This window comes from Protopterus annectens, chromosome 4.part0 (genome assembly GCF_019279795.1).
Source record: "Protopterus annectens isolate FY-2018-M chromosome 4.part0, PAN1.0, whole genome shotgun sequence".
In the NCBI taxonomy this organism is placed as follows: Eukaryota; Metazoa; Chordata; order Ceratodontiformes; family Protopteridae; genus Protopterus; species Protopterus annectens.
In genome coordinates, this window is record NC_056733.1 from 783590094 (window position 1) to 783614601 (window position 24508).

At 38.1% G+C, this 24508-nt stretch overlaps 1 protein-coding gene across 2 annotated transcripts in view; it reads right to left on the reverse strand.

Annotated features, from left to right (window-relative positions):
• The window catches only part of PPM1F (protein phosphatase, Mg2+/Mn2+ dependent 1F), a 504486-nt gene extending 486871 nt beyond the window's left edge, over positions 1-17615 (reverse strand). Inside the window, exon 1 of one of the 2 annotated variants that reach the window (XM_044068735.1) lies at positions 17335-17615. The gene's annotated coding sequence lies outside the window, so the exon portion shown is untranslated. The remainder of the gene's footprint in view (positions 1-17334) is intronic. The other variant, XM_044068736.1, reaches the window with a different exon arrangement.
• Positions 17616-24508: the final 6893 nt, after the last annotated feature.

The following is a 24508-nucleotide window of genomic DNA, read 5'->3' on the forward strand; positions in this document are numbered from 1 at the left end:
CTAATCCTTCAAGATTCATATTCAATGGACAATCTGTAAACTCTGAAAAGATCAACTCCAGCTCATGTCAACACTACAGCAACACTGTTACTTCCCAGAGAAACTGTCAACAAGAAAATCACAATCTACACAATGCATTATGTACTACAATGCAAAACCACATCTCGCATTCCTAAAGAAGTCTTCTGCAGAATTTTTGATTCTGAACTACAGCTCATAACACCCTAGAGAAATTTGATTTAACACCTTTAAATCTACCCAGTTCTGTCCCCATGCTCAGCATTACAGGCACATCCTCAGGATTAATACCTAGTTGGAGTGTGTTGTAGCGCTAGCTACCAGGAAGAGCCAAGAGGTGAATGCTTAAAGATATGTCTGGAGCCTCTTAATTAGCTAAACAAGTGTCCTCACCATGGAAGCCACAGCATGTAAAACAGATATGCCCCTCAATCCTTGTACCACCGACCAATGAAACTAGTTGGATTGGCCTGTGGGAAGTATGAAAAACTGTCAAAAATAGTAAAAAAGCACTTTTATGTTCAAATAACCTTCACTCTATGACACAGTCATGTTAGCATAATTGCGTTACCATTTACCTCACAAAAAACATTATTTAAACCTCACAAATTCGCAACATGAAGAGTTTTCCCCATGGAATATAAATGCCCTTTTGGCCCAATAAAGGGAAAGAAGATACTCATATTTATTAAATAGTAACAGCCTTATGCAGTTTGTCTTCAAGAAAAATTGTAAATTTATTTGAACATGAGAAGCTTTTTGCCTTTCAGAAAAAATATTTAACTGAATTACAACATGAGAAACCAATCTAAAAAGGGTTTCTCTAAAATATAATCTCCATTGCAGTCTTCAGGCAACTACAAAAATTAGGCACTGGCTCTACTAAAGAAACATGAATGTTAGTCAACATTTTTCTGTCTGTACAGAAAAATTAATACCTTCAAATAGGCAATTAAGTTTAAATGCACACAGAATTTATACATCGCTCTCCAGTCTTAAGCATATTTCATACTAAGAAATGAAAAACAGCACCACATGTAATTTTACATGAGAGTTTACAATTGAATAACAATGGCTTATACAGCACCGAGTCCCACCATAAAGTGGTTTTCTGTTTACGTATATGCATATAAATAATTAGTACCACAGCATGTGGTGCCTAAGATTTTCTAAAGGTGTTTGATGAAAGGTTATTGCAAAATTAAATCTCCATTTTTTAATTAAATCACTCACAATTTTCAGTTTACACAAACATCAAAGTGAAACATTTACTACTACTTTTACAAATCTGCCTTAAGCTAATGAAAATACCACCCTCACGACTTCGGGTATGGAGGTGTAAAGTGTGGACCTGTTTTCTCTCCTCTCCTGGCAGGATGCACTACTTTAAAGGCAAAACCCTACTCAACGGAGAGCTGCAATTGTTAAATTGATGGAAAGAAAGAGTGAGACAAGAAAAAGGGCAAAAATGTAAAACTAAGAAAGCTGATATGACGGCGGAAAGTAGAGCAGAAGATGCACAGCCAGAAGTCATCGAGCCACTAAAGGAAAGAGTAGCTAGCAATCCTGTAATGGCTGGTGGATAGCTAGAAAAAAATTGATAAAATGCGGATGCAACTTTTTAAAATGCCTGATGTCCTTCAGGAGTACATCAAAGAAAATAAAAATATCAAGGAGTTGGAAGAGGTGGTCAACAGGTATGACAAGGAAATAGAAAAGTGTTTCAGTGACAGCCAATTAATGAAGGAAAGAGTTGCGGAACATGAAGTCCACCAGGAAGAACACAACTGGAGGACCACTCACGATGAGACAACTTGTGCTTCAAAGCGATACTGGAAAGATTGGAAGGGGAAGACTGAAGAAATTGTGGTACAGCAGCTGGACTGGACTAGCAGCCAGAGACATTGAAAAGGTGCACACAGTGTATTTGCCACCAGTTCTACTAAAGAAGATGCCCAGATCAATTACAGTGAAATTTCAGATTTATAAGCAAAAAAAAAAAGAAATGGCTCCTGGAAGCAATTTGGAAGATGGGGCAGAATTTGAAAATAGGGAATAGCAGAGTGTTTGTAGATGACAGCTACTCTGTAACAACTAGACAAAAGAGGACTTACTACAGACCACCAATAAGACTAAGTAGACAAGCTGGACTTAGGGCCAACCTAAAATACCCAGCAACCCTATAAGAGGTTTTGACACAATGAAGGAAAAATAATTTATCACATGAAAAGGCATTGGAGATTATAAAAACATAGAAGGAAGAACAATGATCAAAAATACTGGACCAAGGACCATCTAATGTGGGGGGAGGAATAGAGGAAAGCAGCAAAATGGGAAGCAACCTACTAGAATGCTGATAAAGCCATTCCTCATGTTCCACCAGCAAATGATAGAACCTCATGTTCCACCAGCAAATGATAGAACCTCATGTTCCACCAGCAAATGATAGAACCTCATGTTCCACCAGCAAATGATAGAACCTCATGTTCCACCAGCAAATGATAGAACCTCATGTTCCACCAGCAAATGATAGAACCTCATGTTCCACCAGCAAATGATAGAACCTCATGTTCCACCAGCAAATGATAGAACCTCATGTTCCACCAGCAAATGATAGAACCTCATGTTCCACCAGCAAATGACAGAACCTCATGTTCCACCAGCAAATGATAGAACCTCATGTTCCACCAGCAAATGATAGAACCTCATGTTCCACCAGCAAATGATAGAAAAAAGAATCAGATGAATGAATAGTCTAAACAAACAGAAAGCAAGATGGCAGAGATGGGTAACATGAGTGAAAATACAAATGAAGTGCAGAAAGACTAGACAAACAGAACGCCCAACAACATGCACTAGGAAGATCACAAGGACAAAATGGACTTGGTAAACATTTGCATATATAAATGTAGGTGGACTTGGAAGATGTAAAGAAAATGATTAAACAACAGAGTAGAGTATGATAATAATAAAATGTGAAAGCTGGTTACAAACACAGACTAGGAGACTGCAAAATATAAAGACAGTGCAATGTGCAAAATATGTGAAACTGAAATAAATGATCAAAGCACTTAGGTCACCATGTTTTGCCCTTTACTGTCTTTGTCTCATCTATCTTTAAATGAAAATGTTGTGCTTGGGGAGGGGACAAATGAAAAACAACAAACAGGACGAAGACAAAGAACACGTTAGATGTGGAGATGCCCTACATCAGTGATGGAGAGGTTTCTCCGGTGGATTTGGGGAGAATAAAAGAAGGTGAACTGCATATAATTATACCATTGAAGGGATAAAAACACTAAACCAGAACAGCATGCTGAAAAAGGAGACTAGAGAGAGAGAGAAGTGACAAACATATAAGTAAAAGTAAAGTCAAACTCTGAGAATGGGCTGAAAATAAGAAAAGTAAAGGGAAAGGAAAAGGCAACACAAACATGGGAGAGATTAGGATTTTAAATTAGTACGCAAATGGATTGGATAACTAGCGGAAACAACAAAAGTACTAGCCCAAATTTATAGATTGGGAGTAGATATAGCCTTGCTCCAGAAAACCCACTTAAGGGAGGTTGAGCATAAAGTCTAATAAAAAGAAGTGCAATGAAGGGGTTTGAGGCCCACATAAAATAGAGGAAGAAAAAAAAGTTTTAACGCTAGAATAGAAAAATGTTAAAATAACATGGGAAAGTACCACAGCAGATAGGCAAGGTATATGGGTCTGTGTTTAGTGACCGAACTGCATGTTCAACAAACGGCCGTTGAGTGTACACAGACCAGTGAAACTTCCTTTAACTGAAAGGCCATATGATCATTAATACTTTCCATGGACGATCATAGTTGGTCAACATAAACAAAACAGAACTAGTACATACTTATCGGAAACGTAGGTATAAGGAAACCTGCCCTTTCACCACTGTAGTGCAGTCTTACAGTTGGTATACATAATTAGTGGGGGGGGTCTGGTGTTCACCGAATCCTCCTCTTGTGGGGACTGTGACGTCCACACCCTCCACTAATTATATATATCAACTCAGAGATTGCACTACACTGGGGAAAGGGGAGGTTTCCTTATACCTATGTTACCAATAAGTATGTACTAGTTCCATTTCATTTATGCTGACCAACTATGATTGTTCGAGGAAAGTATTTACAATCATATGGCCTTTCGATTAAAGGAAGTTTCGCTGGTCTTTGTATGATCAACTGCCTTTCAATAAGCATGCCGTTTCATCGCTAAAACATAGATGCAAGGTATATATGTTACTGGGAAAGGTATATGGTAAAGACAAAAAACATTGCTGGTAAATGTTTATATACCCTCCCCAACTCAAAGATTAAACAAATTAAAGAGATACTGGGAGAAATTTTACCCCTTACCAAGAAACTTTACCTCATGGGAGGTGACTGGAATATAATCTGCAATAAAACAGATATAATGGGGGCCCCTGAGCTGTGAAACTGGGAAAAAAGAGGCAAGATACTTAGACAAAGACATGATAGTGTTTGGCATGACTGATATAAAGCAGGAAAGGGGGAATTATGGAGGCTATACACACTATTCTAGGCAACAATCCAGCTGGGCATACCTGGATTGTTTTTATGTTACCATGGAGTATGAGAAATGGACAGAGTCAAGTAACATTACCACGCACCAGTGGAAGTCAGGATAAGCAAGAAAGGGACAAGGGCAAAAAAACATTGGTGCTTTTCAGTATATCTAATTAATAAGGGTATGTTTAAAGACTGGATTAAGAATATGCTCAGTGGAAAGTTGGCCGAAAACATCATGAAAGCAGATAAAGCATGCACTAACTAGAAGACAAAAATGAAATTCAATTCCTAGTAAATCAAACAGCCAATGAAGAATGGTATTAAAGTACTTAGAGATATAAGCAGGCAATGCATAAATGAGATGAACTGTAACCAAGGGGAACCTCCGACTGGGAAACAGAGCACCAACAGGCTAGAGAGGAAGAAGAAAAGCACTTTGCATTAGCACTACAATTCTTTGAAAATAGACAGAGAATACAAAATAATTAGCACAAAGACAAAGACAAACAGTGGAATGAACAATAAAAAAATGACGAAATCCAAAGACATGGAGGATGGGAAAAGAAAAGGCAGGTACTTTGGAAGGACAGACTTTTTTTTGAGGAACTATACAAAGGGGAAGGTCAGAACCCAGAGACAGATAGAGTAACCAGAAAAATGGTTAGGCAAAAATAACCTACAATGGATGAGAGAGGAAGGAAACCGGACACTTATGAAAGAAATAAAGGAGGAAATAGAAGAAGCCAAAAGAAAACAAACAACAGATAAACCACCAGGATGGAGGATGGTATCCCAATACAGGTATGGAGAGCTTCACACTTGGAAATAATCAAGTACCAGGAAAAGTTATTTAATGCAATATTATGAGGGGAACCTGTCCCACAACCGTGGAGAGCAGCAGGTTTAGTAGTAATACCCAAAGAAAACAAGGACCCTGCTTCCTTGGCTTCATGCAGACATCAGCTAAAACCAGGAGGGAACCAGTGTGGTTTTATCAAACACGGGCAGACCTTTGATAATATAAACAGGACATTATTTTTACTGAGATATGTAATTTACAACAAGAAACCACTTATGCTAGATGGTCTGGATGCAGAAAAGACTTTTGACCGGGTCAGCTGGGGCTTTATGTGGACAATTCTGGACAGGATAGTACAGCCTACGGAATGGATACAAATACTACAAAACATGTATCTAAGAGCAAATGCACAGATAAAGGCAGCATGTAGAGTATCAGGTAAGCTGGCATGAACAGTATGAACTCGGCAGGGTTGTCACCATCCCCTCTATTATTCATAATATATATGTGTGTGTGTGTGTGTGTGTCACACACACACACACACACACTATCTGTATATATATATATATATATATATATATATATATATATATATATATATATATATATATATTATATAAAATCACACTAGCCCGGGCAGTGAGACATACACAAAGACTGGGATGCAAACATGGGGGTACAATCCAGAAAACTGCCCTTTTTGAACACAATGTAATAATTTATAATGCAGACCTAGCTGTAGAAATTCCAAAGCTGTTCAAGATTATAGACAAATTTAAGAGGCTGGAGGGATACAAAATAAATACTCAGAAAACGCAGACCACTGTACATAACATAGCCCCTACATTCGAAATGGTGCAGGAATACCCATTCCTATGGAGGAATAGTGAAATGAAATATCTGTACATTTAGTTACACACAAATGTGATAAGTACGACAAGCAAACTGTTAAAGAAAACTATGGCAATGGTGCATTGTACAAAAAGAACATGGAAAATTATGTTTATAGACCTGAAGGTGAAATGTCAGGTGAAAAAGATGTACATGGTCCCATTAAAACTATACCCCATTCAGGCATACTTTATGGATCCAGGCAAAGAATTTTGGGGTAAGCTAAAATTCAAATGTTTATCTGGGGAGGAAAGACCCCCTCCCCCAGAGGGTGGTATGGGACAAAATGATCCTACGTCCAGAACAGGGGGGCTGGGGGTCCTGGAGGTGCAAACACATCATGAAGCTACACAGATCAGACATATGTAAGGATCCCAACAATCCCCCATTTCAACCTATAGTCTATCCCACCCACTGTGTCACAGAAGGGATTTCTTTGGTTCCTGACCCTTTTTTAAATCCTATTGTTAAGCAAATGGAGTTCTTTATCAAGGACTCGTGGGACTTTTTGGGTAAAATTAGAACCTTTAGTTTAAATTCAGATTTTGATCCCAATAAAAATACATTATTCACGGTAGACACTCATGCACTTTTTACTAGCATACCCCATGAGATTGGGATAGATTTTGTAAAACAATATTTGAATTCTTTGGCTTTTTTTTTTTTTTTTTAACATGTGTTGTGTTCTTTTGGAACTTTTGCTTCACAACATTTTTTTTCTGTTTAACAGAAAAGTCTATAAGCAGAACAGAGGGGTAGCTATGGAGTCGGCTGCTGCCCCAGCTTATGCTAACATTGTTCTTGGATGGTGGGAGTATACTTTTCTAAAACCACTTTTTTCCTTTTGGAAAGTATTTTTTTTATATCAGATACATAGATGATTTATTTTTTATTGTAGAAGGAAATGTTAATCAAACTTATGATTTGGTTAAATGTATGAACAACACTTCAGATTTTTTGAATTTTACTCAAGGGGATGTTGGATTAGATGTTAATCCCAATTTATGGCAACATCCAGAAAATTTAAACAATATGAAGTTTACTAGTGAAGTTTACAGAAAGAACACCTTTGTTAGCAATTATTTACATTACTCTAGTAACCATCCTGTGTATTTGAAAAAAAAACATTCCAATGCGTCAATTCATTCGTGCATCAAGAATGACATCTGAAGATTGTAAATTTGAATATGAGATTTCCATTATTACTGAAATGTTTTTAGAGAGGGGTTATCAGTCCAAACTATTGACAGAATTAGCTAATGATGAGGAAATGTACAGTGGATATAAAAGTGTACACACCCCTGCTAAAATGCCATTTTTTGTGATATAAAATAATGAGACCATAATAAATCATTTCAAAACTTTTCCCACCTTTAATGTGACCTATAACCTGTACAATTCAATTGAAAAACAAACAAATGTTAGGGGAAAAATATAAAAAAACTTACAATATGCTAGTTGCACCAGTATGCACACCCTTAAACTAATACTTTGTTGAAGCACCTTTTGATTTAATTACAGCATTCAGTCTTCTTGGGTAGGAAACTATCAGCATGGCACATCATGACTTGGCAATATTTGCCCCCTCTTCTTTTATCATTTTATACACAGGTCAGGCATATTTTTATCAACCAGAGGAGAAGCTGTGGATATCAATTAATAAAAAGAGCCAAAGGATTTTATCTGAGAGGGTAATATGGCAAGAGTCAATTGGGATAAACTGATTCTTCCAACTGAACAAGGCTGTTTGGGGTTGCCTTATTTGAAGGTGTACTTCAGAGCTACACAGTTAAGGCTCCTTTGCATAGCAAAAGCAGAAAACTATAATTCAAAGTGGAAAGGGATGATGACGAAACAGGGGGAAGCTCAAGAAACAAGGAGAGAGTGGGATTTTGGATGCAGATCTTTAAGGAGAATAACAATAACCATACAGAATATTATACTCATAAAGTAGCAGAAATTATTCTAAGAACTAAGCCAACACGGGAGTGGAGAAAGAAGATTCTGCCAATACGGATGACTGCAATTAGGGATACAGACAATAGGCAAGAAGGGGCTGGAATTTATTGGAGAAAACTGGCAAAAGAACCATGGTACTGGGAGCAAATAATTGGAGAGGGAAAAGTAACAGAATGGGAAGAGCCCAAAAATTTATTTGGAATGCAGGGTAGAGATTGCCTTCACTATCAAGGATTGATATCAGAGTATAGGCAAAAAGCATGAAATAGGGGGATCATAAGCAAAAGACCAGCACTGGTGCAGTTTTTAGCAGAATCTAGAACAAAAGCTGCTGTTAAAAAGGAATAATTAGTAGAGTATTCAAAATTTTGCATAACTATAAGAATCAGAGGATGTCAGAAAGAAATGGGTAGAGAGATTGGATAAGCAATTCACAAATAAACAATGGGGGATATATGTATATCTTCAAAATATGCAACAAATTCTAGAAGATTTAAGATCTTTAGTTGGAAGTGTTTACATAGGTATTTTTATACTCCAAGTAGTCTCCAAAGAATTTTTCTTCAGGTAGACAGCAAATGTTGGATGTGTGATTGGAAAGAAACGGGTAACTGTGAACTTATTTTCTGGGAGTGTAAGAAGTTGGCACACTTTAAAGATTCCCTGCAGACTGCTCTGTCAGGGATACTGGGTGAGCAAACTGGTGTAACTAAGAAAATATTTTTTTTCTGCTACAGAATCAGAATTGCCTAGACAAAGTAAGACCTTGCTGAGTCTAAATTATGGTGGCTGCCAAAAAAGCAGTTACTAGAAAACAGAAATCAAAGTCTAAACCAACTTTACTTTAAATAGTGAATATAGTAATGGAAATGAAACAACTGGAATTGGGATCTTTAGAAAAGGGGCAAATTACACAGAAAAAAATGGGAAATGTCTGAAAAATGGGTCTATATTACATTATCAAAGTTTCAAAACTTCGAATCTGATATGGTCGACATCATATAATCGAAGTCTTGAAATATCAAAGATGTAATAAAATGAAACAACCTACAAAAACAAACCATTTAAATGCTCTAAGCAGGGGGGCAAGCCCCTTGCCCCCCCACACCCCCGCAACTTAAATATACCAACTCCGAGATCATACTACAGTGCAGAAAAGGGAAATCGTCCCTTTCCGCGCTGTACAGAGATCTCCATTAAAAGATTTGAAGTTTCAGGACTTTGATCATATGGTGTCGACCATATCAGATTTGAAGTTTTGAAACTTTGATCTTCTGATATAGACCCTGGAAAAATATATACAGAGGAGGGATGAGGTTTAAAAGAAGGCAGAATTTGAATGATCTATGTAATGTTTGACTGACAATGACTGGATAGATTATCAGCAATGTATAATGTTCGCAAATAAAATTGTGTCAATACGGTTTGTGAAGTATAATGTTTGCAACTAAAATTATGTCAATATGGTTTGTTTTCATTTATATAAATGTATGACTGTCTATGTGATAATTTAATAAAGATTTAAACAAAAGAAAAACAAACAATGCATGACCTAACCAAGTGGTACACTTTCTGCATTCTGTGGTTAAGGGAAAAGATAAATTTTGAAAATTTAATAGGGAAGTCTAACATGTCCGTGAAAAACATAAGTAATTCATCATTCTTCTGTCAGCACAGTAAACAGTTTTTACCTTCACTACGCATTTATAAACTCAGTAGCTTTTTCAGTAGGTAGGGGACTGGACAACCTGAATTCCTTATCTACATATTCTTGTCTGGTTACAAACCGCACACAGCCTGGAGAACAGAATGGTTCCTCAGTTATCGAAATACAAACCACATGAATAGCAAAACTGAAAACATTAATGTATTAATATTGCAGTAAAATAGAAATAGACCTTTTATTTATTTATAATTATGGTAATATATGGAAGAAAGCAAACACACTGACAAAACTCTCCTTCACCTACAACTTACAAACTGCATAATCCATTTAAATGGCAGAAGGTAACTGTACTGGAACTTACTGCATAGACAGGTTTGGAATAAAGATGTCATATGTACTTTCAAGATTCACATTTCAAGAATATAGCGTGAACCTGTGAAATGAACGGCACCAGCCAATGTTTATATCATAATGTTGCTACTTTGGAAGGAAATACTTACATATACATTATTCACTATGGTGCAGAACTGTAGCTCATTTTCATAAAGAAGTTTTCTACAGAGTTTCTTATCCTAACTTGTGTTATAGAAACTCATTTAAAACCTATCCCATTGTTTGTCCAAACTCAGCATTCCAGAATGGCACATTCTGGGCAGTAACACCTAAATGGGGAGTGCGACATTCCTATCATGCAATCAGGACATGGCATATACTTATGAATATGATGGGCTGCAAAAACTGTCAATGAAGAACGTAGCAGAGAGAAAAAGGCAACTCTGTATAGCAAGAAACTGTACCAAGCACTTTTGTGGTATGTAAATGAACAGTCTAAGGGAAACAAAGGAATGCTAGCCCTTGCACGCTGAGAATGACTTACTAAAAGCACAATTTCAGGTGGGACCCTTGCATGAAGGAGACGCTGACTGTTCGGTGTAAAGGTTCATAACTTTACAGTGTGCAGATTAGAATCTTACAAGCTGCTGAAGCACATCAGAATATGGCGAGTAGCAAAAATGAAAAGAAAATTATACTATTTATACGAACCAGGCATTTCTTGCATCTGTGAATTGTCTGTGTTTAAAGCAAGTGAAAACCATATTTGCTAATGCTTTCTGAACAGTACTTTACTGCTTCTGAAATACACAGTGTTCATGGAAACTGCTGAAAACAATGCGTGAGCCAAGCTAGCTGAGAAATAACAGCAAATGTGTGCAGCACGTCGAAAGCACTAACAACATACTATATCACAAACAGTACACGGAGTAGGAGTCAGTGCTGTACAGAGTTCCATTGTTTAATTTTATGCAGCACTGAATTCTACTAGATAATGTCTGTGGTAAAGTGTGTACTTTTATATACCACTAAATCTTACCATGTGATGTGTGTGGTCAAGTGTATAACAACTTTATACAGCACAAAATCATATTAGATGTTATCTGGACAAAAGCAAGAACCCTGTGGTAAAGCACAAGACACCTAATTAAAAAAGGACTTCCTGAAAAATGAATTAACACCAAAGAACTTGTATTACCTACAACAAAATCTATCCTGTGCTTGTACAGAAACTTGCTCTGCAATAAAAGGGGGTCTACAATGCTTCACAGGCTCATAGTTATACAGTAGGCTAACAACCAATTCTGTTCCTGTGCATCATGGGCATTTATTAGGAGGAGAGAAAAAAACTCCATTGTATAAAGATTATATAACTTCAGATGGGTCCCACAATCTGTGTCTTAGAAGGCCAACGTCTTCTCTTTTAGGCCACTGGTGCCCTGGTTAAACAGTAGGCTGAAAAAGAAAGCTTGCCGATGGTGTTATAGTAAAGACTTGCAATAAAAAGGTGTGTGTGTGTGTGTGTGTGTGTGTGTGTGTGTGTGTGTGTGTGTGTGTGTGTGCGCGCGCGTCTGAGAGAGAGAGAAAATTGTTTTACAACAGCTCTCATGGACTTTGTGCAATTAAAGGTTGGTGTAAGGTACTGATTTTAAAAGTCAAACCATCTGACAGGTAAACGGGATTAACTGCTAAATAAAGCAAAAGAAAGGTGCTGATTTAAAAAGTAAAACCCCCAGAAAGGGAATTAATTCACTGCTATGTTAAGCAAGATAGGGATGCTGATTTCAAAAGTAAAATCCTGTCAGAAGGAAAAGGGGGTCCATTACTTTATAAACCAAAAAAAAAGATGTGCTGATTCTATAAGTAAAACCTTCTGACTATAAGACAAGGGGGGTCACTGCTGTGTACAAACTTTGTGAGACTGACAGTGAATTCTCGAAACTGAAAGATAAGAGGCAAAAGAGGCAATAAGCAAAATAAAACTTGTGCTCCTATCATGGGCACTGAACAGATGTCAAGCTCTTCTAAGATGCGTCAGGCTAGGTTCACAAAAGAACATGAACTCATGCTCAGATAACTTTGGAATAAAATGTTTGGCTGACCCCTCAAGATTCACTTCTAATGCATACACTATAAAGCTGCAAGATGAACAGCTCCAGGCTGTGCTGTCAATACCATACTAATGTTGCTACTTCAAAGGGAAAAGTTCACAGCAAGGCTACAGAATAAAAAACATACATCATGCACTACAGTGCAGACTAATGGCTTATTTTCCTAAATAAGTTTTCTATGGAGTTTCCGATTCTGAACTGCAGTGCAAAACCCATGCTACATTAATTTGTTTAAATCTATCCTGTCCACAATCAGCATTCCAGAATAGCATTTGTTGAGCAGTAACACCCAAATGTGGAGTGTAACAGTCCAAGCAAGCAATCAGAAAGAGCTAAATACTTATGGAAATACTGGCTTGGAAAGACTGTCAGTGAAAAAACAGCTGGACAGTAAAGGTAATGCAGTGTAGCAAAAGGGGTGCCAAAGCCTTACACACTCCTGCACAATGCATCTAACATTCTTTTAACATTTAAGTAAGTGTATACAGTGAATTTCAGACCTTCTTTCACCTTATTCGTTGGTTACTTTGTTTTTCCATTTGGAAATTGAGATGAGCCTCTGAAAGCCTGACAGACATTTTATGCATTCTCCATTAAATATGTGGTTTGTCTCTCTGTCTCAAACTGTACCCCTGTCTGCAGTGGTTAACCCACCCAACCCAAACCAAGGATACCATGCCATCTATCACACACTATAATTTAGACAGTATTGTTCATGTAAAACAAAGTTCAATCTCTAGCACAATAAACCTTACTGATTAGCCACTTAAAGTTAAGCAGGATGCCTTACCTGACATAAATATACATGGGGTCTCCCATGGCACTGACTGGCATACAACTGAACCTTAGTGCTGGCAATGTCCGAATAACAATTTTGGAAAACCATTTCCAGGACAACAATCTAAGACTGGTGGTAGGGGGTTTCAGCTTTAAGGGAGGAGAACAGATTACAATGGTTTGGACATGTGCAGAAAAGCAGAAGACAATCTGGTGAGGAAGATTTGGGACAGACAGGAAGAAGTTAAGAGGAAACGAGGGCATCCATCAAAGAGGTAGATGGATTCCGTGAGAGAAGATCTGCAACAGTCAGGCATGAGTGTTGAAGAAGGCAGGAGTGTGGCACTGAATCAAGAGAGTTGGCGACAGTTAACACTATACCCCGACCCCATATAGAAAAAAATCAGGAAAAAAAGGGGGCTGATTATGATGATGATAATACTGAGTATTACTGCTGTCAAGATAGTCTGTTCTGAGGTTTTACTCAGATGATTTATTTATTTATATTTGTTGACCAGGAGTGTCCGACTGGACGTAGGTCCATTTTCAGCGGAGGCCCGGGGAGAAAAGCTCCACAGTTAAAATAAACAGACAGTAGTTACATTGGATTACATAGCGATTAACAATTTACATAGCAATGACTTACAACATATTTACAGATGAAGAACATAGTACATCAGTAGACAACTAGAATCTTTATCTGTGAAGTACATAACAGACATTAACAAATGTTACAAGAAGAAGTTCCTGCTGTATAATAAGTACTGGCTTATGAGCATCTGAGCTTGCTATAATCAAGGTAGTTAGTGGAGTGGAAAGAAAGGTAGTGTTTGGATGGGGTGGGTGATATTAGAGTGGGAGTTGCAAGGGCATAGCCAGCATGTTTTTAGGTGCGCTTTTAGCAAAGTTTTGAAGTGGGTGCATGATGGTATGGAGGTAACTGTGGGTGGGAGGGAGTTCCATAATTTGGCTATGGTGCAAGAGAATAGTGCTTCACCAGCAGAGTTATTGGCTTTGGTGATCTGCAAGTGATTTTTGTTGCTGGATCTTAGTGGTCTGGTGGTGCAATAGGGTTGGAGTAGATTCTGGAGGGATGGGACATTTAGTGGATGGTTTACTAGTTTGTGGGTGAGTGAGAGCTGATACCATTGAAGGAGGTGAGGGAGTTCAAGACAGCCCAGTTCAGCAAGTGAGAGACCGTGGTGACTACGGTAGGATGCCCCTGTGGCGAATTTGGTGATTTTGTTGTAGCAGGTCTCTAGCTTGTTTAGATCGCATTGCCTTAGGTTGGTATATATTGGAGAGGCATAAAGTAGGGTGGAGATAAGGTGGGAATTTGCTATTCAGATCTTTGCTGCTTTGGTGAGAAGTTGCTTATTTCTGTATAGCGCTCCTAATTTTTTGTGGACTTTTTTATGGTCGTGGATATGTGAATGTCAAATTTTACTTTATTGTCTATTTCCACTCCTAACAATTTGGTGTGTTCAGTTGGGTATATAGTGGTGTTGTCTTTTGCTGTGATGTTAAAGTGAGAGTTGTTTTGAGCATGTTTGGTGGGTTGGAAGATGAGTAGTTTAGTTTTGTTTGGGTTGAGTATTAATTGGACATCGGATAACCAAGTTTCAACAGAGGAAAAGGCTTCCTGTGTGACTTTTTGCAGTTTGGGTAGGGACTGGGCTGAGTAGATGATGGTTGGATGATGGTAAATAACACTGAATCATACAATTCCAACAATAAAACAGTCTGTCAATAATTTTACCTTTTTATCTGGTAAATAACATTGAATCATACAGATCCAACAATAAAACTGTCTGTCAATAGTTTCACCTTTTTATCAGCTGTAACCTTCACAAATAAAGCTATAAATAGCCGTTCCACATTTTGTCTACTTACTCAATATTTGGGAGAAGTACCAAGACTGAGATTGTCAAAAAAATTTTTATAGTGAGTAATCAGTACCAACATATACACACACACACACACACACACACACACACACACACACACACACACACACACACACACACATCCCAGTGTATAAACACTATTCTGCAAGTGTAAAAACACTGCCTAAAAGTAACTTTATATATTAAAATCACAGACTCGTACATTCTGCGATCAGTTTTTCACAATGGAAATGCCTTCATTTTCTTAATGATACATAATGACTGCCACTACCTACTTAAAATACACATGATGACAGCCAAGTGTGGTATTTGGCTTGGAAACACTAAATGTCTTCTATGATACCCTTCATATAAAATGAGTTATAGTGGAAATATGGCACACAATAAAATACACTATTTAGTACTAAACGATGCCTGAATGTGCCACTTGCTCTACTGTCTCTAATACTGCTTATTCATGCTAGAAATATGGACATTTCCAGATACAAATGTTTTAACATTAGACTCTTTCAAAGATCAGACGACACCCCACCTCCACAAAAAAAAAATAATAATAATAACCAAATCCTTCCTCTGAAGAGCAGAGCTCAATTAAGCAGATATCACAAAAGGAAAATCAAAGTTAATTAGTATATCTGGAAGGCATTGAATGACACAGTTCATTACTAAACTACCGATACACATAAAACACACCAGTTACTCATTTAACAGCTACCGCCATTATTACTTCACTATACTAAAATACTGAATACAATATGAGAAAAAAAATTGTTACACATGCGTCATGCAGACACACAAACGCACGCATTGCCAGTCTGGTATAATTACAAATTGTAGCACGGTTTAACAAGTTTGCAGAGACCTCTTAGCACTAAATGCATTTTTCATGATCCAGTAAAGAAAACCTCATTTTGTATTGTTGGATTTTTTTAACAGTTAGTGTACTTTTCGTGATCCAACAAAATTATTTGTACAATCTATTTGCACAACAAAAACTTTTCTTAATTTGTAAACACTGTTGCAAAAAGCAGTCTTAAAATGTGACCTGTAAAAGGAGTGTAATTTTACAGAAAGCATGTCTCAACACCCACAGCACATATTTTTCTTAAAGAACCACAGCAACCAAACAAGAAGTAAAGATACTTTGGGAAGGCATAATTACAACAGAGTGAAAGTTCACAGACTTGTCATCTCTCTAACTGCCACAATTTGAAACTTTTATTCATTTTTCCAGCTAGAAAAATGGATAACAGACATGATGTGCAGAAGTGAAACAGACAAGCCACAACACAAACAGCAAAAGAGCACTCAAGTATTTTAAGAGCCTGCAATACAAAAAAAGAGCTACTTCACACATCTGCCCCACTCAAGTCCTGCCACTTACTCATCTGTTTGCAAACACAGTAATGTGAACTACTCCAATGACCAAAGGCGTTACAGTAAAACATTTAAAGGGTGACACAGTAAACAGAAATGCAAGACAGACAGCAAACCCTGAATCTAACTTAGTTGTCATTTTGGCACTTCAACATATGACAGCAACCTCCAAGTGCCGCTTAGGATAGTCTCTGGCACATAAAGCAGACCTACCTCTTTTGAGCGTGGACTGTTCTTTTTTTTTTTATTTTTCATTACATACTTCTTGGCTGCAGGACCCTAAGCAGCTGTACACATTACCAAACTTCCCACACATTAATAGAGTACAGGTCTTCTGCGGAACACATAACTTTGCCAACAACCACTTCATACTTCTATTCAACACTTCCTAACTGTATTTTAGTGCTCTTGCAATCGTAACTTGTGAACATATACGTTATTTTAAATTGTAAGGTTTCTACACATCCCTTTATTCTTTGCAAACACTGCAAAGTGCATGCAAAAACTCCACCACACTTGGCTCAATACCCACAACTAGATGCATTTTAATTCAACAATATAAAACTCACACGATTAGCCAGCATATCTCTCAGATCCTTGTTCAGATGCTGCAGACACTTTAAAATACAAACGTCATTTGCCTTTTTTTTTCATTTCTCAACAAAGGACGTAATTGGAGTAACCGGCACGAAGTTACAATTTAATGTGCAGGTGGAGAGTTCAGTGCTAGAAACACACGATTTGTAAGGGAATACAAAAGTAGTCACTAACACAAACACCAGGGAAGTTGGCAGGTATGAATGATTTCCCACTGAACTTGCATGCATGGCAGGATGCGTTCTGCACAGATCGCAGGTGTAATAACCCGAAGGATAAATGCAAAATGCCCCCTGCTGTCCTCATTATGTCCCACTACATCAATGGCTGACACTGCACTCAGATACTTACAGCAATTTTGCCGTTCATTTTCTGACTCCTGCTTCTTGCAGCCCTCCTAGTTACCACCGAGCACTGACAGCAGGCACGCACTAGAACTCCTGTTACCTGCGGCCGGCTTCCTGGGAAGCCCATGCAGGGTCCCAAGCTCCCCTAACGCCACAACTGACCTCTGGACTCTTCCAACGTTGTGCTAAATGTCAGATGCTCTGCACTCCGCTACGGTCATCTGTTGCCTGTAACAAAACTACTCAATTACATTGTTGTCTGCTGTGCCAGGTCTACTACTCCCACCCCTTCCTACGTCAGGATTTTACGCATGCGCGTAAGTGGCAGGGGAAAGAGGAGGACCCGAAGTTTGCCACTTTGCGCATGTGCAGAAAAGCTTGTATTTATTGAAAATATAGTACTGTGCCTGTTGTAAAAACTGCTGTTTGCATTCTTTGCTCAATTTGCGAATACTACGGTTAGCCAGTGCTATTGTTACGGCTAGCCATCCATCCAAAACATTTGAGGAAAGCTACGGACCACTGCATTCCAAAAAAGAGTTATTTTAATATAAACTACTCCAAAGTGTATTCCTGTAACGGTGCAAATACTTCTAAACATTTTATGCATAATGTTCAAAGACATATTGAGTACATGCATTTTATTGGCTTACAATATCTCTCAACTGTCCGGATTTTTTACTCATATTTTAGTCTATTTCTCATAAAATTTGAGGTTTTCTGGCAAATCATCGATGACTGACACTACTAAATAATGACACGCATTTCAGTTTCATATTTAATGTAAAATACGTACGTGCTAACACAAATCGTGTTATTGTAGTAACTTTCTAAGTTTATAAGAGCAATATTTAAAAATTGTCCGTATTTCGGAATGTTTGTCTCCCCATTATTTTAGGGTTTTCCGGATTTCTTTTGCTTAGAGGTTGAGAGGTACGCTGTGTTTTGCGTTCGCATTTGTGTTTCAAATATAGCGCTTATAAACATTGGAAGTTGCTAGAACAACACGTTTGGCATTACCTTGTATTTGCTTAAATATATAATCTGAAATTCAAATGAAAATAATTATTTAGTGACTTGGATCTTGAAGTGACTTGCCAGAAAATCAGAGTCTTTTTATGAGGAGCACAGCAAAAATATCCGTCAAAAATCTGGACATTATACAAAATCCTGTACAGTTCAGAGGTATCTTGCACAACTTTGAGGTTGAAGCATCATAATCACAGTTACTCAGTTAAAATTGTTTACATTTGTTAAAAAAATATATAATCTACATTGTGCATGTTTGCAAAATAAATAAACATGTAAAACTGAAATGTCACTCATTATGTGGGTATTTATTTTGTAAAAGCATTCATGTTTGCAGCACACAGCTGTCATTGTCTTTTCTTTGTTTTAAAATTAATCACAGTCATTTATAAACACGGAAATTATTTCCATTTGGTCTCGCTTTGATTGTTTGCTGGGATAAAATATTTATTCATGTCACCATCTGTCAGGTGGCAAAACTGAGCAAATGACTGTGCTCGTGGGGGAGAAAGCAACATCACATTACTTGTATAGAAATAGTAAATGACAAAGTGTCTTTCACACAGAAATTCCCCTCCCCATCCTAAATGAGCTGCATTTTCTGGGTTAGGTAACACTGTAGGACCATCACAGCAGATGGTGCCATAGCAGAGAAGCATGAAAGTGAATGCAGTAGCATCCTCTGGGATAACACTCATGAGATGCACAGCCTGAGGTCATAGCCGGCCTTAGGCATAGGCCAACTAGGTGGCCGCCTAAGGCGCCGCTTTAGTAGGGGCACTTTTTCAGTATTTATTTGGTGTAGGTAGACCAGGATGGGGGCACTGGGTGGTGTGGTGAGGGGTTGCCGTGGTGCCCTTTTGCCTAGGGCACCAGTTGACCTAAGGCCGCTCCTGCCTGAGGTTGTCCCCTCAAAAAAATGTTAACTATGTAGAGGGGAAGATGATTTTGTAATTCACTGGTGTTCTGGTCTGGTCCCAAACTGCAGGTCCGTATGTGTTTATTTTATGTATTTACTTATGATTTAATAAGTGGGTACGTGGGTTGGTCTATGAACCCTTTTCAGCCATGCCATGGGCCCCTTATATAATTGCAATATACTCTTCAGGCAGATAAGTATGTATGTATCATACCTCTCAACCTCTGAGCATTAGAATCACAGCAGTGGCATTTAAAAATCATACTGGAGGGTAAAAAAGAGGAGCACTTGTTTATAATTCATACTAGAAGGTGTTTAGATATTGTTAGTCCTACTAAATGTTTATTATACGCATTGTTCCATTATTTAATAATATAAGAACCCTAAAAAGGCCTGACTTCTTGAGGAAAGTCAGTAAATCTAAGAAGAACAATGTTAAATCTGTTGGTAAAAATCAGATAATTATATGTAAAGTGTAGCAGTTGAGAGGCATGGTGCGTGTGTGTGTGTGTGTGTGTGTGTGTGTGTGTGTGTGTGTACAGCATAGTGGCTAATTTCATGTTAAATTGCTGTACATTTACTATGTATTATGGTAAGAACTCCACAGTAGTATATACTCAGTATATTATGGTAGTGAAATCATGTGATAGCCCAGTCAAATATAAATGACCTAATAAAGCTGTTGTTAATAGTATGGCTTGTAGCCACAGGGGTCAGAGACATATGTCTCTCACTGAGAAGGATTCTGATGCTGAAACAGGAGATTATTGGTGGACTCTGCCAAGGAAGCCGTGGAAGTACCAGAAGAATCACTGAGAGTCTTACAGATTTACTTAAGGAGAAGCAGAAACAGGCAGCTTAGCCAGAGCTGCAACACCAAATATATGAACTACAAGGATTGTTGTGCCCCATTGAGAAACTTTAAAATGGACTGAAAAACAAGAGTTAAGTAAAAGTGTGCATATTTTATATTGAAGTGTAAAGTCAACTTTGATTTTCCTATAAATAAACTATATTTAAACTGAAGAAAGTGTATCCAGTGCATTATATTCACAATAAACACAGACCTACACGCATGGATTTTCTTTAAATGGCTGCAGATTTAAGCAGCTTACCCAGAATCCATATCCATATCAATCAGCAGACCAATTCAAGAAAACAACGTTCCACCTGTCTGGAAAAAAAACTTACATCATGCCCTTACATAAAAGAGGATAGTCTGTAGAACAACCAGACTACAGGGCAATTGTTTTCCTTCTCCTGTCTCAAAAATCTTAGGAAAAATGTATTCACACTCAACTGTTCCAACACCTCACAGATAACAGTAACCTTTCTCCTACCCAACATGGATTTAGACCAAATCACAGCACAACAATTGGCCTACTGGACTTTGTCAGGACCACCAACCTTAACAGAAATAATGGCAAACTGGTTTCCTCAGTATTCCTGGAAATTTTAAAAGCCTTTAACACTGTCATGTGTGACAATCTGCTCCAAAAACTATAGTGTATAGGTCTCTCACACACCAACCTCCAATGGTTCAATAGTTATTTAACCAACAGATGCCAGGCTGTAACTTGGCAATCAGCTCTATCATCCTTTCTTCAAGTCAGTGTTGGGGACTTGGGGTACTACAAGGATCTGTATTAAGACCCGTAATATTTAATATCTTCATAAATGACCTCCACAAACCCTCCATACATGCTTCCCTCATTCAGTATGCAGCTGACTCAGCTCTCATCTATGTAGCTGACAATCTGTCTAAAACTCCAAACAGTTACCTAAAAATCCTTCTCTTCCATTGAAGCTTGGCCAGACAGCTCCCAACTTCTGTTTAATTAAAAAAAAACAGCTTATTTTTACCCCTAAATCTCATTCACACACCCACCTGGACTTCAAAATCAATTACTCAAACAATTTATATATTCAAAGGGTTACACATACAAAGCCGCTAGGTACTACTATGGACATAAATTTGATATAAATGTATAAGGCCATGGTGGGGCAGCGGTTAGCATTGTCACCTCACAGCAAGTGGTTCTCCGGTTTGATTCTCAGCTGGGGTGCCTTCTCTGTGGAGTCTGCATATCCTCCCTGCAGTCACGTGGGTTTCCTCTGGGTGCTCCGGTTTTCTCATTCATTCCAAAGACATGCAGTAGGTGGATTGGGCACTCTAAACTGGCTGTAGATGAGAGTGTGTGTGTAAGTGGTACAAATGAACTACTGAGGCAGGACTAGCCACCTGGTGGTGTAAACCTTGACTCGAGATGATTGTCGCTGCTGAAAGGACACCCCAAACCCATGTGCAAAAATGGGAAAAGGGGTTGAGGATGGATGGATGGATGAATATAAGACGTAATCAAAAAAACTCATCAACAACTTACAACATTATACCAAATAAAACAGTACTTCACTGAACCTAGTGGAAAAAATATAATATCCACCGATCTACTACCAACACTACTTTATGCCTCTCCTATACACATAATTTTCCATGCAAGCAAGCCTCCAAGCTACTGCAATATTGCCAAGTTTGCCTGCAACCTCCCTTGTAGGACTCATCAGTGCACTACCCTCAAAAAATGAAACCGGCTAGAAATACCCCATCACCCCAGCTACTCATAACTAGGTGTAGTGCGCAACCTTGTACACAAACCTGACAAGTGTCCCAGCTTAAAAAAGTATCCTCCAACCCCACCTACCCCCTAGAAGCCTACACTCACTTAAACAAAGCCTTACTATTTTGTCATCAATCTAATAACTCAGCAGGGGAAGCCCCTTATTCCACTTAAATCCCTAGAATATGAATTGTAGTACCTCTACTACTAAATCAATGATAACCTGTCCACTTTTCAAAAATTAACAAAAAAAATATCTCAAGGACTCTTGACTATGGTCTTGATCCTCCCAAAGCTAATTGTAACACAAATAGCTCTCTCTTTTACTACCACTTTACCACAATTTTCTTGCCCCCTCCAAAAAAAACTTTGGGGCCTTAGTAATAAACAGTGAAGACTCAGATGTAAATAAAATGTGTATAGTCTATGTTTCTTGTAACTACTGCTATACTCTCTACTTTTAGACTAACACTTTTGACAATACTGTGCACAATTAGCATTGTTAAGCCTATAACTTGTGTATAAAGAGGGCCAATTAGGTGCTCTGTTTGTCCTGAAGTGGGAGTCTGTTCCAAAGGTGTGGTAACCTCTGGGAGACAAATCTGTCCCTCAATTAGGTTCTATTAATGTCACATACCAGGTTAAGGTCTTTAGAGCGAGTAACTCATGTGCCATTTGACTTACGGAGATGCAGCATTTCCAGTAAAGCAGGGTCAGAAATTGCCTTGTATGCAAGGCAGATACTGCTGCTGAGTAGTCTGCATGAAACAGAATAAAGTGACAGTTATTTCAGAAGATCCACATAGGACAGATGCTGAAGATCTGGAATTTTCCTTGTGAGGAACCTTTGTGGTCTCTCCAATTGCTGCAGGTGCTTGGAAAAATACATACCAAAAGGGGAGTTGTACTCAATTATTGGCCTGATGAGGGAAGAGTACAGGGAGGTTATAACTTCTTTTTTTTTCTGGAGGCAATGCCCTTACTTATGAGATAAGCAATATAGAATGCCCTTCTTACCACTGTGGATATATATATATAGGTATGCATGCATTTGGTCGGCCGATGGATGGCCGACCAGAAAATGTTAGAAAGCAGTGCGGTGACTTTGCATAATTGTGAATGCAATTATGTCTTATTGCAAAACATTCCTCCCTTTTTGACCTATGGTAGTGCTTGTTTAGGTGGTAGAGTGGTTGGAAATGTCGAATTCGGAATGTTTACGACATTCTGACCGTTCAACACCTAGAAATTCTACATTTAGGTTCAGAAAAACCGACGTTCGGAAGTTGGTTGCACGACCAAATGCCTGTATTCCATATATATATATATATATATATATATATATATATATATAAATATAAAAAATCTATTTATTTATTTAACATTTGTTTACCAGGAAAGTCTGACTTGGAACAAAGCCAATTTTCAGCAGAGGCCCAGGGAGAAACAGTCCAGATGCATGTCTTTGTGACGTGGGAGGAAACTGGAGCATCCAGAGGAAACCCACACGAATGCAGGGAGGACATGCAGACTCCACATAAAAGGCACCCCAGCTGAGAATCGAACCGGAAAACCTCTTGCTGTGACAACACTACCGCTGCGCCACTGCTCCGGTCATAAATATATATATATATATATATATATATATATATATATATGTGTGTGTGTGTGTGTGTGTGTGTGTATATACACACACACACACACACACACACAGTGGATATAAAAAGTCCATATATCCATATAAAAAGTTTACACACCCCTGGTACATTGCCAGATTTTTGTGATATAAAAAAATCACAATAAATCATTTCAAAACTTTTCCCACCTTTAATATGACCTATAACCTATACAATTCAAATGAAAAACAAATCTGTTAGGGGAAAAATATAAAAAATAAAAACATACAACATACAATACACTGGTTGCATAAGTGTGCACAATCTTAAACTAATACTTTGTTGAAGCACCTTTTGATTTAATTACAACATTCAGCCTTCTTGGGTACACATCTGCTATCAATTAAAGAGACTCTGATTAACCACAAATAAAGTTCAGCTGTCGTAGTAGGATTTTCCTGACATTTACTCAGTTGTCTGCTACAGCAAAAGCCATGGTTCGCAGAAAGTTTACAAAGCATGAAAGGGATCTCATTGTTGAAAGGTATCTGTCAGGAGATGGGTACAAAAAAAAATTCCACAGCATTGGATCTGCCATTGAACACAGTGAAGACAGTCATCAAAAAGTGGAGATAATATGGGACAACAGTGATGTTGCAAAGAGCTGGACATCCCTCCAAAATTGATGAAAAGACAAGATGAAAACTGGTCAGGGAGGCTGGCAAGAGACCTACAGCAACACTGAAGGAGCTGGAGCAATTTCTGGCAAGTACTGGTTATGTACCACATGTGACAACAATCTCCCGTATTCTCCATATGTCTGGACTATGGGGTAGGGTTGCAAGACAGAAACCTTTTCTTACGTAGAAAAACATCCAGGCCTGGCTATAATTTTCAAAACAATACATCAAGTCTCCCAAAATCATGTGGGAAAATGTGTTATGGTCTGATGAGACCAAGGTTGAATTTTTTGGCCACAATTCCAAAAGGTACATT